General features: G+C 47.0%; 1 long non-coding RNA gene and 1 pseudogene across 1 annotated transcript in view; both read left to right on the top strand.

The window, feature by feature from the left end:
- The window catches only part of LOC108283870, a 434,667-nt gene that overhangs the window by 40,329 nt on the left and 381,436 nt on the right, over window positions 1–12,902 (top strand). The window lies entirely within an intron of this gene.
- LOC108283864 lies at window positions 8,491–8,872 on the top strand (annotated as a pseudogene).

The following is a 12,902-nucleotide window of genomic DNA, read 5'->3' as shown; positions in this document are numbered from 1 at the left end:
TTTAAAGGCAGAGTTTCACTCTTGTTGCCCAGCCTGGAGTGCAGTGGTGTGATCTTGGCTCACCGTAACCTCCCTCTGCCTTCTGGGTTCAAGCGATTCTCCTGCCTCAGCTTCCCGAATAGCTTGGATTACAGGCATGCGCTAACATGCTTGGCTAATTTTGTATTTTTAGTAGAGACGGGGTTTATTCATGCTGGTTAGGCTGGTCTCAAACTCCTGACCTCAGGTAATCCACGTACCTCGGCCTCCCAAAGTGCCGGGATGACAGGCGTGAATGGTGCCCAGCCTAGTTCCAGGGCTTTCTAACACTCGCATGGACTGTCTGCTGTTTTTTGCTGGCCTCCCAGTCTGCCTCCAGAATATGCCAACCTGAGTCCTAGACACCTAGCCCTGGTCCCCTGGCAGCTGACCGCTGCTCTGGTTCGCCCTCTGTGGTGCCCCGTAGCGGGGAGCCACAGGCCTGACCGAGCCGCCCTGAGGCTGGAGTCCTTGGCTTCCTCCTAAGCAGCCCCTGCACGGCCTGGGACCTCCCAGCACAGAAGGGAGAGTCTGTGCAGTTTGTTCCTTATCCTCCTTTGAACCAGGGTCTGTTCCAAGGACTCTGGGGCCTCTCTGCTTGCACGTTAGGGTTGAGCTGCTCCCCAGGCCCCATGCATGGAGTTGGCAGCTCCCTGGAAAAATTTCCTTCCCCCTTTCTTTCTGGCAAATACGATGGATTCCCTGCACAGCCCCAGACCACGAGTGTTGAGTTCTGCAGGAGCATCTTGCTGGGTGGCTTCAGCGGGGGCAGTGCTGGGAAGCCTGTGATCGTCACTCTGGCCCTAAGGCCCTCCAACTTCATTTCCCCCAGCACCACTGTCACATCTGGTGAGCCAGGCTGTTAGGTCCTAGTGCCTGCTCTTTGGAGGACATCTTGTTCAATGTTCAATGCAATGTTTTCTACCCAATGAGCAATTCTGGAAACATAAACGTGTTTATCAGCCTACTTTTTGTTTCCCCATTCAAAATGAACACAGCCTTATGGATCCCATGGTGAGGGGTGGGCGGGGTGTGTGTCTTCCTGCTGCTGGGACTGTCTGCTTTATTGGGCAGAAGCCTGTGTGCTTTCTGGCAGGTTACACCTGGGCACCGCTCAGTCAAGCCGAATTGGCTCTCTCCTCCTTTTTTTTTTTTGAGACAGAGTCTCACTCTGTCACCAGGCGCCAGGCTGGAGTGCAGTGGCGCGACCTCAGCTCACTGCAACCTCCGCCTCCCGGGTTCAAGCAATTCTCCTGCCTCAGCCTCCCGAGTAGCTGGGACCACAGGCATGCCCCACCACGCCCAGCTAATTTTTTTGTATTTTTAGTAGAGACGGGGTTTCACCATGTTGGCCAGGATAGTCTCGATCTCTTGACCTCGTGATCCACCTGCCGCGGCCTCCCAAAGTGCTGGGATTACAGGCATGAGCCATTGCGCCCGGCTGGCTCTCTTCTCTTTTTATTCTCAAAGTAGACCTCTTGCTAAGGGCTTCTCAGTGTCTAGTTCCTTGTTGTACAGGCGAGGGAAACTGAGGCCCAGAGTGGATGTGATGTTTCTGAGGGAGAGGCTCTGTAAAGTTCTGAGTAGGTGAGACTTATTATCTGCAAATAACAACAACAATAATTAGAAGAAGCAGCAGCTGCCTCCATTAAGTATGGGGCTTTTAGTTTTCAGCCGGATGGTGAAGCTTGGTAGCCTCTCCTTTCTCTTCAAGGCAGCGCACGCCCTGTGTTGTTTATTTTTCTCCTTGGCCTGAGATGTATTTTGAAATTTAAATGATAAAGCAAACAAGTCCTGTTTTCATTGACGCTTTAGAAAACTTGCATGAAACCTCTTCACGGTGGTTTTGGGAGCCAGGTGAGGCCAAGTTTTTCTATAAACATGGGGAGAGGGACGTTGAGGACAGTTCATTCTCAGAGTGAATGACTGCATTCATCTTGATGAAACTCAGTGAATCCATGAAAGGATGGTGCAGGTCCCCTACCAGACTCACCCTTCCATGCAGCTCCTCGTGGCCAATTTGTCTTTGCTGGGAATGGAAAGCCGACAAGATGGACTGTTTTTTCCTCTTAAAAATAATTACACACCAGATGCTGTTCCAAGTTCCGCGCCTCAACAAGTTAAAGATTTTTGGATCTTTTGCTGTGAATGCCTGTTCAGAGGTAAACTTGTTAGCATCTGAGACAAGCATAATAATGATTCAGGTGAGGAGTGACAAAGGACTCTGTGATGAGCAAAAAATAATTATTGCATATTCTGTAAAATAAAACCTGCAGGCCGGACGTGGTGGCTCACAACTGTAATCCCAGCACTCTGGGAGGCTGAGGCGGGTGAATCACCTGAGGTCAGAAGTTCGAGACCAGCCTGTCCCACATGGCGAAACCCCGTCTCTACTAAAAAAAAAAATGCAAAAATTAGCCAGGCGTGGTGGCGTACACCTGTAATCCCAGCTACTTGGGAGGCTGAGGCAGGAGGATTGCTTGAACCCGGGAGACGGAGGTTGCAGTGAGCTGAGATCGCACCACTGCACTCTAGCCTGGGTGACAGATTGAGACTCGGTCTCAACAATAAATAAATAAAATCCTGCATAAAAATATATTCACTATACTCACACATATGTGTATATGAGATGGTATGGTCCTAGCAACAAAAAAGTACATGATAACAATGGAATTAAGGTTCCATTGCCTTTAAGTTTGTTCTTGAAATGGTTGGTAGCCAGTTCTTCTCTCCTTGCCTTCCCAGAAATCCTTTCCAACCCAAGACGTGTCAGAGGTCTTTTTTTTTTTTGAGATGGAGTCTCTCTCTGTTGCCCATGTTGGAGGGCAGTGGTGCAATCTCAGCTCACTGCAACCCGGGTTCAAGCAATTCTCTGCTTCAGCCTCCTGAGTAACCGGGATTACAGGTGCCTGTCACTACGCCCAACTAAATGTTTTTTGTATTTTTCTTAGAGATGAGGTTTCATCATCTTGGCCAGGTTGATCTTGAACTCCTGACCTTGCGATCCATCTCCCTCATCCTCCCAAAGTGCTGGGATTATAGACCTGAGCTACCATGCCCAGCAACCAGAGGTCCTTTAAGTAAGCAAGGCTTTCAGGTGTTGCTTCTCAGTCTAGCCTATAAAAAGATGGTGGCTGCTCAGCCCAGTGTAAAGAGAGGGCTTTCTGAAGTTGAGTGAGGTTCGGATTTCAGCTCTGCCACTTATAAAGTGTGGCAGTATGAACTTGAGAAAGAGATGTCTCCGCTCTGATATTTCATTTCCCATCTGTAAAGTGAAATCAACACTTCTACCTTTGCACATGGCCTGGAGATAATCTTGGTAAGTTGCTGTATTCGTTTCCTAGGGCTGACATTACAAATCAGCAGTGGGTGCCTTTTCAGCAACAGATATTTATTCTCTGGCTGTTCTGGAGGCTAGAAATCCAAATTCAGGGTGTGAGGAGGGCCATGCTCCACCTGAAGGCATTGACAAATAATCTTTTCTTGCCTCCTCTTGGTTTTGGGAGTGGCTGGCAGTCCCTGGCTTGTGGCTGCAGCCTTCAGCCTCCGTCTCTACGTGGCCTTCTTCCCTGAGTATGTCTCTGTATTCTCTCTTCTTTTTGTAATAACGCCTATCATTAGATCCACGGCCCACCTGATCTAGCATAAGCGCTTCTTTACTTAACTAATTACACCTGCAAAGACTCAATTTCCAAATAAGGTTACCTACTGAGGTTCTGCATAGACATGATTTCTGGGAGCAATGAACTCAGTACAGATATCTGGGATTTTATTGCAGATAACAAACATCCTGGCAGATGACAGCATCTGGTATTTGTGAGGCATGGATAGACATTTCTCAAAGAAGACAGGAGCAGGCCTGGTTATTTGAGGAACAGGAGGGCCAGATAGCGGAAGTGGAGGTAGAGGTGTGGTTGGCTTGGCAGGTGCAGAGGGGGCAGAGATGCGAGCAAGCCCCTTGCTATGTGGAGGCGTGGGAGTGGGGTTGGGGAAACCGTATTGCTTTATTACAGGGGAGAGCGGTGTGGCCTATGTCTTGGTGGTAACAAAGAAAGCGAAGAAAGTAGATTTTACTCCGTCTCAAAAGAAAAAGAAAAAAAAAAAAGAATGACTCCTAGATTATTGGCTTCAGCAACTTAGCAGATGCTGGTAACTTCAATGGAGACGGGGAAGATGGACAGTAGATTGTGGGAGCAGAGAGTTCTGTGCAGACATGCTAAATTGCAGATGCCCATTGATGTCCACAGGAGATGCCACCTAGGTAATTGACAAAGTGAGCCTGGGACTTGAGACCGTCATAGTGGGAGAGAGCGTTTGGAAGACTTTAGCCGAGATGGGATCTAAATCCATGGGACTGGAGTATAGACAGGAAAGTGGACACAGGACTAGACATGGCCACTAGTGGTAAGGGTAGAAGTTGGGGAGCTGGAAAAGGTGATGGCAAGGAGCCACCAGAGAGGCAGGAAAACGTGCCAGGAGCCTAGAGAAGGAAGTCCTTAAGGAAGGAGGAGGGTCATCACTTGTGGTGTTGCTAAGAGGTCAGGTAGAATGAGTCACACAGAAGTGACTGTTAGATTTGGCAATGAGGAGATTGTTGACCAACTTGGCAAGAGCGCCTCATGGGAGCAATCAAGAGGAAGCCAGTAACCAATGGGGATGACTGCTCTTGAGTTCTGCTCTCTCTTCATTGCCTTTTGTTCTTTGCTTAGGCAAATCAGTGTCCTCAGTAGGTTCCCTGAAGGCTAATGTCAGCGTTAGTATTGACTTACCCATTAGCTCATATGAGTCTCAAAACAACGTCTTTGCAGGAAAGGCTGGGCAGGGCAGGCGGGTATTATTTCCATTTTACAGATGAGAAAGCCACCGCTTAAAAAGGTCAAGTATTTTTTCTCAGGCTGTTTCTTAAGACTTATGTGTCAGGCACCCCTCCTCCACCCCCATCTTGGCATATATTCCCACGATTTGTGGTTTGTTACATTTTTTGGTTTGCTGACTAGATTATGAGCCCAGGGAAGAGAGGGCCTGAATGACGTCTCTATATTCCCACAGCAGAGATAGCAAATGTGTGCCGTACTTGTTACTTTCTCTCCAGTACCCATGACAGGCATCACTAGCCAATCCTTTGAACCCGGACTCAGCGTAGGATTTTCTATCCAGCATTCCAAATAGCCTGTCAACCTGCTGACAGATACGGTATCATTAACAGGCATTCTTACTGTAGTGCTTAGTGGCATGCCTGGCACATAGCAGGTGTGCAGTCAGTAAGTGGTTTTGTGAATGATTTAGTGAATGAGCATTCTCTGAAAATACGAGTGAATTCTTTGTCACCAGAGGTGATCAAGAAGAGATCAGGGCTGGGCGCGGTGGCTCAAGCCTGTAATCCCAGCACTTTGGGAGGCCGAGGCGGGTGGATCACGAGGTCAAGAGATCGAGACCATCCTGGTCAACATGGTGAAACCCCGTCTCTACTAAAAATACAAAAAATTAGCTGGGCATGGTGGCGCGTGCCTGTAATCCCAGCTACTCAGGAGGCTGAGGCAGGAGAATTGCCTGAACCCAGGAGGCGGAGGTTGCGGTGAGCCGAGATCACGCCATTGCACTCCAGCCTGGGCAACAAGAGTGAAACTCTGTCTCAAAAAAAAAAAAAAAAAAAAGAGATCAGATTCTTACACAATTGGATAAGGTAAATAGAATTCAGATACTGGATACAAGGCTATCCAAGTCTGAGATTATTTGATATTCATGGAGTTATTTAATGAACAGTAGTGTCTGTTACCATTCTGGAACAAAATAAGCAGCCTGTTGAGAGGACTCTTTCCCTACCTCCCCAAATATATAGGAGGGGGTGATGGGCAACACTATTATGGCTCCTTTCTTCTTCTTTTTTTTTTTTTTTTTTTTTGAGACGGAGTCTTACTGTTTTGCCCAGACTGGAGTGCAGTGGTGCCATCTTGGCTCACTGCAACCCCCGCCTCCCAGGTTCAAGCGGTTCTCCTGCCTCAGCCTCCCAAGTAGCTGGGACTACAGGTGTGCACCACCATGCCCAGCTTATTTTTGTATTTATAGTAGACACGGGGTTTCACCATACTGGCCAGGCTGGTCTTGAACTCCTGACCTCGTGATATGCCCGCCTCGACTTCCCGAAGTGCTGGGATTACAGGTGTGAGCTACCGGGCCCAGCTGTTTGGCTCCTTTTTTGTTGTCTCGGCCACTTGGGGCTCTGGTCTCAGCCCTTCTGGATTGCCTTAGATGATGGGTGTCACCTAGGTTTAGAGGAATGAGGAGAAAGTGGAATGTTTTAGGGTCTGTAAGGACAGGTCTGATCCCAAGGCCTGTGAAGTGAGGTGTTTTTTTTTTTCCTTAAATGGTCTCTGCACATCAAATCCTGGCTCTGTTACCTGTTGGTCACATAATCTCTTGGGCCCTATTGAGCCCAAGGGAGTAAACAGAACAGTACTGTTCCGGTTGTTGAGGGATTCAGTGAGATTCCCTAAGTAGGTTTTGGTCAACAAGCAGGCATTTCATAATCCTGTCTTCCTCCTGACAGTCCTGCCCCGAGGACTGGGGGGATTGTCTGCATTCCTCTGTGGAACTGGAATGTGGTTACAGCGATGGTGTCTGCAGGGTTGAAGCTGCTTCTCTCTCCTGCCCTCTAGCCTGGCCTTGCCCGGGTAAGTGAACATCAATCCCGTGAAAAGAGCCTTCTCTGAAAACCACCATATATATATATATATATATTTTTTTTTTTTTTTTTTCCCCAGACAGGATCTTGCTCTGTCGCCCAGGCTGGAGTGCAGTGGCACAATCTTGTATCACTGCAACCTCGGCTTCCTGGGCTCAAGCCACCTCTCACCTCAGCCTCCTGAGTAGCTGGGACTACAGGTGCATACTACAACGCCCGGCTAATTTTTGTATCTTTTTTTTTTTGATACGGAGTTTCGCTCTTGTTACCCAGGCTGGAGTGCAATGGCGCGATCTTGGCTCACCGCAACCTCCGCCTCCTGGGTTCAGGCAATTCTCCTGTCTCAGCCTCCTGAGTAGCTGGGATTACAGGCATGCACCACCATGCCCAGCTGATTTTTTGTATTTTTAGTAGAGACGGGGTTTCACCATGTTGACCAGGATGGTCTTGATCTCTTGACCTCGTGATCCACCCGCCTCGGCCTCCCAAAGTGCTGAGATTACAGGCTTGAGCCACCGCGCCCGGCAATTTTTGTATCTTTAGTAGAAACAGGGTTTTGCCATGTTGCCCAGGCTGGGCTTGAACTCCTGGACTCAAGCAATCCACCCACCTCAGCCTGCCAAAATGCTGGGATTACAAGGCTGCCTTATGGCTCTTAATGTCTTGGCCCCAGTGCATTGGCTCTGCCTGGCTCCAGAGGGATATGAAGTCATCCCGGGGGACACAGTTGTTTGCTAGTTAATATCATCAGTCCTCTAGTCTGGTGATTTTCAAATTTTAGTGTAGTCAGAATCCCCAGCAGCGCTTGTTGAAACTCAAGACACCTGGGTCCCTTCCTGGAGACTTAGGATGAGGCCTGAGAATTGGATCTAACAAGCTCACAGGTGACACTGAAGTTGAGGACCTTGTATCACACTTCAAGCATAGTCTTCCCACGGCAACCATAGTTCCTCCCTGCCCATAAGTAGTATCTTCTACAGCTAGTGCTCAACTTACGACCACGATTGGGACCGGGAGACCGGTCGTAACACGATTTGGTCGTAAGTTGAGTAGGCTATATGTACAGTTGAAATGGTGCACGCGGAGATGGCAGTGCTGCCGGAAGCTGGTCTGCACTGTCATATGCCCAGCTGGGCAACGTTTGCGCTGCCAGACGCGGAGCAGTCGTGGCTAGCGATTGTGGTCCTCAAGTCGAATGTTCGTAAGTTGCATAGGTCGTAAGTCAATCAATACCTGTACTTGGGCCCTCTGCTTCTGCTGTGGCCTGCTTACAACCCCACCTGTGCTTATTAACCAGCAGAATTCATCAAGCCTCCTTAAACAGCATACCAAAACAGCATGGTACTGGTACCAAAACAGATATATAGACCAATGGAACAGAATAGAAGCCTCAGAAATAACACCACACATTTACAAACATCTGATCTTTGACAAACCTGACAAAAGCAAGCAATGGGGAAAGAATTCCCTATTTAATAAATAGTGCTGGGAAAAATGGCTAGCCGTATGCAGGAAACTGAAATTGGACCCCTTCTTTACACCTTATACAAAAATTAACTCAAGGTGGATTAAAGACTTAAACGTAAGACCTAAAACCATAAAAACCCTAGAAGAAAACCTAGGCAGTACCATTCAGTACATAGGCATGGGCAAATACTTCATGACTAAAACACCAAAAAAAATGACAACAAAAGCCAAAATTGACAAATGGGATCTAATTAAACTAAAAAGCTTCTGCACAGCAAAAGAATCATCAGAGGGGGCATTCCGTTCCAAGGCCTCTGTGCACCCGTGGAGTAGCCATCATGAGCAAAGCTCACCCTCCCGAGTTGAAAAAATTTATGGACAAGAAGTTATCATTTGAAATTAAATGGTGGCAGACATGTCCAAGGAATATTGCGGGGATTTGATCCCTTTATGAATCTTGTGATAGATGAATGTGTGGAGATGGCGACTAGCGGACAACAGAACAATATTGGAATGGTGGTAATACGGGGAAATAGTATCATCATGTTAGAAGCCTTGGAACGAGTACAAATAATGGCTGTTCAGCGGAGAAACCCATGTCCTCTCTCCATAGGGCCTGTTTTACTATGATGTAAAAATTAGGTCATGTACATTTTCATATTAGACTTTTTGCTAAATAAACTTTTGTAATAGTCAAAAAAAAAATCAACAGAGGGAACAGGCAACCTATAGAAAGGGAGAAAATTTTTGTAGTCTATCCATCTGACAAAGGGCTAATATCCAGAATCTAAAAGAATGTAAACAAATTTACAAGAAAAAACCCCATCAAAAAGCGAGTCAAGGATATGAACAGACACTTCTCAAAAGAAGACATTTATGCGGCCAGCCAACATATGAAAAAAGCTTATTACCACGGGTCATTAGAGAAATGCATACTGGGTAGACTATGCAGGCCTAAGATGTTAGCATGCATGGAGTCATTTTGTGAACGCTAGTGTCTTCTAGCCTCATGGAGTGGTGCCTCCCTCTGTAACCCAACATCCTGGTCTTTGATCAGTTCCCTGACAGCCTTCCCTGAGCGCCACAGGACCTTTGCACTTGCTGGTCCCAGATCTTATAATGTGCTTTCCCCAGCTTTTTGAAAACCTGATTCTCACCCTAACTTCAATATCACCTCCTCGGACCACCCCCCACCTTTTTTTTTTTTTTTTTTTGAGACAGAGTCTTGCTCTGTTGCCCAGGCTGGAGTGCAGTGATATGATCTCAGCTCACTGCAACCTCCACCTCCTGGGTTCAAGCAATTCTCTTGCCTCACCCTCCTGAGTAGCTGGAATTACAGGTTCATGCCACCATGCCTGGCTAATTTTTGCATTTTTAGTAGAGACAGAGTTTTACCATGTTGGTCAGGTTGGTCTTGAACCCCTGACCTTGTGATCTGCCCGCCTTGGCCTCCCAAAGTCCTGGGATTACATAATTATAGATGTGAACCACCGTGCCCGGTTAGACCACCCCTTCTTCTTCTTCTTTTTTTGTATTTTTTTTAATTTTTAATTTTTTTTAGTAGAGATGGGTTTCACCATGTTAGCCAGGATGGTCTTGATCTCCTGACCTCGTGAGCTGCCTGCCTCGGCCTCCCAAAGCGCTGTGATTACAGATGTGAGCCACCGCGTCCAGCCAGACCACCCCTTCTGATAGACTCATTCCCCAACCTCCATTATTTTTCATCATGGGATGCTACTGAATTTCACTGTGGCACCAGTCATAGCCTGTAAAACAATTTCATTAAATTATTTGGCTCTTTGTTTTGGCATGACTCTTCCACTAGAGAGTAGAAACCGTGACTTTGTCCTCGAACTCTGCATTATCTGGTACTCAGTGGGTGGTTCACACATATCCTTTTTTTAAAATTAATTTTAATTTTTATTTTATGTTCCGAGGCACATGTGCAGGATGTGCAGGTTTGTTATATAGGTAAATGTGCCACAGTGGTTTGCTGTACCTATCAACCCATCACCTAGTTATTAAGCCCAGCATACGTTAGCTATTTTTCTATGAAAGGTAAACAAATGCTTGTATGCAGGCTGCAGAGGTTTGGGTCATGGCTGAACCAGGTAGTCTCAATTTTGGAGTGACTGCAGTGAAGCCCCTTCATTGTGGAAGAACATGGAACGTCCTTGGCCAGTGCTGGGCGGATCCGGAGGCTGGAGGTAATGGCAACAATGCTGACTGCTAATAGTAAAATGAGAATGTAAAAGGGTGCTTCTAGTGTGTTATAGACGCTGCTTTATGTGCATTACAACATTTACTTTCCATAATTGTCTCCATGTTACAGAGGGGAAGACTGAGGCACAGAGACAATAAGAAACTTGGCCCACAGTCAGCGAGCAAGAAAGCCTCGATTCAGACCTGGGCACGTGGCTTCAGAGTCCACACGCTTAGTTTCTGTACTGCACTGAGAGGGGCTGCCGGGCACGGAGTCCCCCACCTGCTCCCCGTTTTCAAATCTCTCAGGCCAGGTGTGATGACATCCTCTAGGTGATGGGCAGTGGACATGAGCAGTCCTGGTTACAGTTGGCCTTCTTTGGCCTGTCCCACACCTGAGGATATGGATTCTAGCCGATGGGACCATAAGCCAGGCCCCCTGAGGGTCAGTTATTTGTCTGGCAATGCCAGCGCTCTTTGGAATCTTGCTCATGACTGACAAACACCCCAACACCCCTTCAGCTGTAATTATCACCTTGTTCCCAGAGAAGGTCCACGGGCTCACCTTCCGTCCAAACCACGTCGTTCTGGCCAAGGACTGCAGGCTTCAAGCAACACCTTTCAACCTCTAAAAGGAAAAAAGAAGGCTGGGGGTGGGTCTTAGCTGCTGCCACAGACATTTTATTGTTTAGGTTTTTTTTTTTTTTAATACCAGAAATTAAGGGGAAGTTTAGAAACTTCATAATGGCGTCATGAACCATTGCACTTGGAAAATGTACTTTTGAACAATTCCCTTGATTTATTGTTTTTCGGAGGCCATGGACAACATGAGAGTATATTAATCCCATATAATTTCCTGAGTTTTCTATGTCAGTTACTTTGTTTTATTAAGGAGAGAAAGGAACTAGTATTGATTGAGGTCCTTCTGTGTGCCAGGCTAAGTGGTCATCCCTTTCACTGTTAGTTACGAAGTGAGCCTGATAAGCAGAGAAGATGAGCATTGTTTAGAGATGAGGAAACGGGGCCCAGGGAGGAACTTGCCCCACCTCATCTCCAGGATTGGAATTCTGTCCAGTGTTCATAACCTTTTGTGTTGCCAGATACGATCAGCCCATGTACTGCTTACTTGACTTAGTTTTCTGTGGGGTCGAGAATATCAGCTGTAGTTCTAAAAGGGTGTGATTATTTATGAATTTTAAAAACATATGTATATATAATATCTGATTACATATCCTGTCACAGTTTGCTGTAGAGTGAGGTTGTCCTTCCTGTAGCACTTGTCTTGCAAGGCTATGGACAGATACTGGGAATGGGACCTGTGCTCAGAATTGTTGGGGACCTGTGGTTTAAATGTTTGTCGTTTAGAGGAATAGCAAGTAACTTAGCTCAAACCATATGGGGTCAAAAACAAGGTCTAGCTCGGCATGGTGGTTCGTGCCTGTAATTCCAACACTTTAGGAGGCTGAGGTGGGTGGATCACCTGAGGTCAGGAGTCCGAGACCAGCTTGGCCAACATGGTGAAACCCCTCTCTACTAAAAATACAAAAATCAGCCGGGTATGGTGGTGGGCGCCTGTAATCCCAGCTATTTGGGAGGCTGAGGCAGGAGAATCGCTTGAACCCGGGAGGTGGAGGTTGCAGTGTGTCAAGATGGCGCCACTGGACTCCAACCTGGGCGACAGAGTGAGTCTGACTCTGATGAGAGTTATAAATAATAATGGTAGTTTCTATTTATTGTTTACTATGTACCAGGCACTATTCTAAGTGCTTTTCATAAATTAGCTCACTTCATCTTTGTTATAACCCTATGTGCTAAGTACAGTCATATAACCACATCACGATGTGTGGATCAGCAGTGGACTGTATATACAACGGTGGTCCTATGAGATTATAATACAGTATTTTTACTGTACTTTTTCTATGTTTAGTTATGCTTAGATGCACAAATGCTCACCATGGTTGTATAGTTGGCCACGATCTTAGGACAGTAACGTGTCGGTCAGGGTCGCGGCCTAGGAGCAATAGGCGATACCGTATAGGCCAGATGGGTAGTAAGTAGTTTTGTGCAATTTCACTCTGTAATGTTCACATGACGAAATTGCCTAATGATACGTTTCTCAGAATGTGTCCCTGTCCAACTTAAGCAACATGTGACTGTCCTGTATCGTCGCCCCGTTTTACAGATGAAGGACCTGTGGCACAGAAACGGACTAACTTCACCCAGGGTCACCCATATAATAAAAGGCGGGCTGGGTGCAGCCACTCACGCTTGGAATTCCAGCACTGTGGGAGGCCAAGGTGAGAGGATCACTTGGGGCTAGGAGTTTGAGACCAGCCTGGGTAACAGGGAGACTCCATCTCTACTGAAAGTACAAAAAATTAACCAGGCATGGTGGGATAGTCCTGTGGTCCCAACTCCCCAGAAGGCTGAAGTGGAAGGATGGGTTGAGGCCAGGAGATCAAGGCTGCAGCAAGCTGTGATCATGCCACTGCATGCCAGCCTGGGTAACAGAGTGAGACCCTGTCTCAAAAAA

Source organism: Cebus imitator, unplaced genomic scaffold (genome assembly GCF_001604975.1).
Source record: "Cebus imitator isolate Cc_AM_T3 unplaced genomic scaffold, Cebus_imitator-1.0 Scaffold13, whole genome shotgun sequence".
Taxonomy (NCBI): domain Eukaryota; kingdom Metazoa; phylum Chordata; class Mammalia; order Primates; family Cebidae; genus Cebus; species Cebus imitator.
The sequence above is the reverse complement of the archived record's forward strand: the minus strand, read 5'-3'. Positions and strand labels throughout refer to the sequence as shown.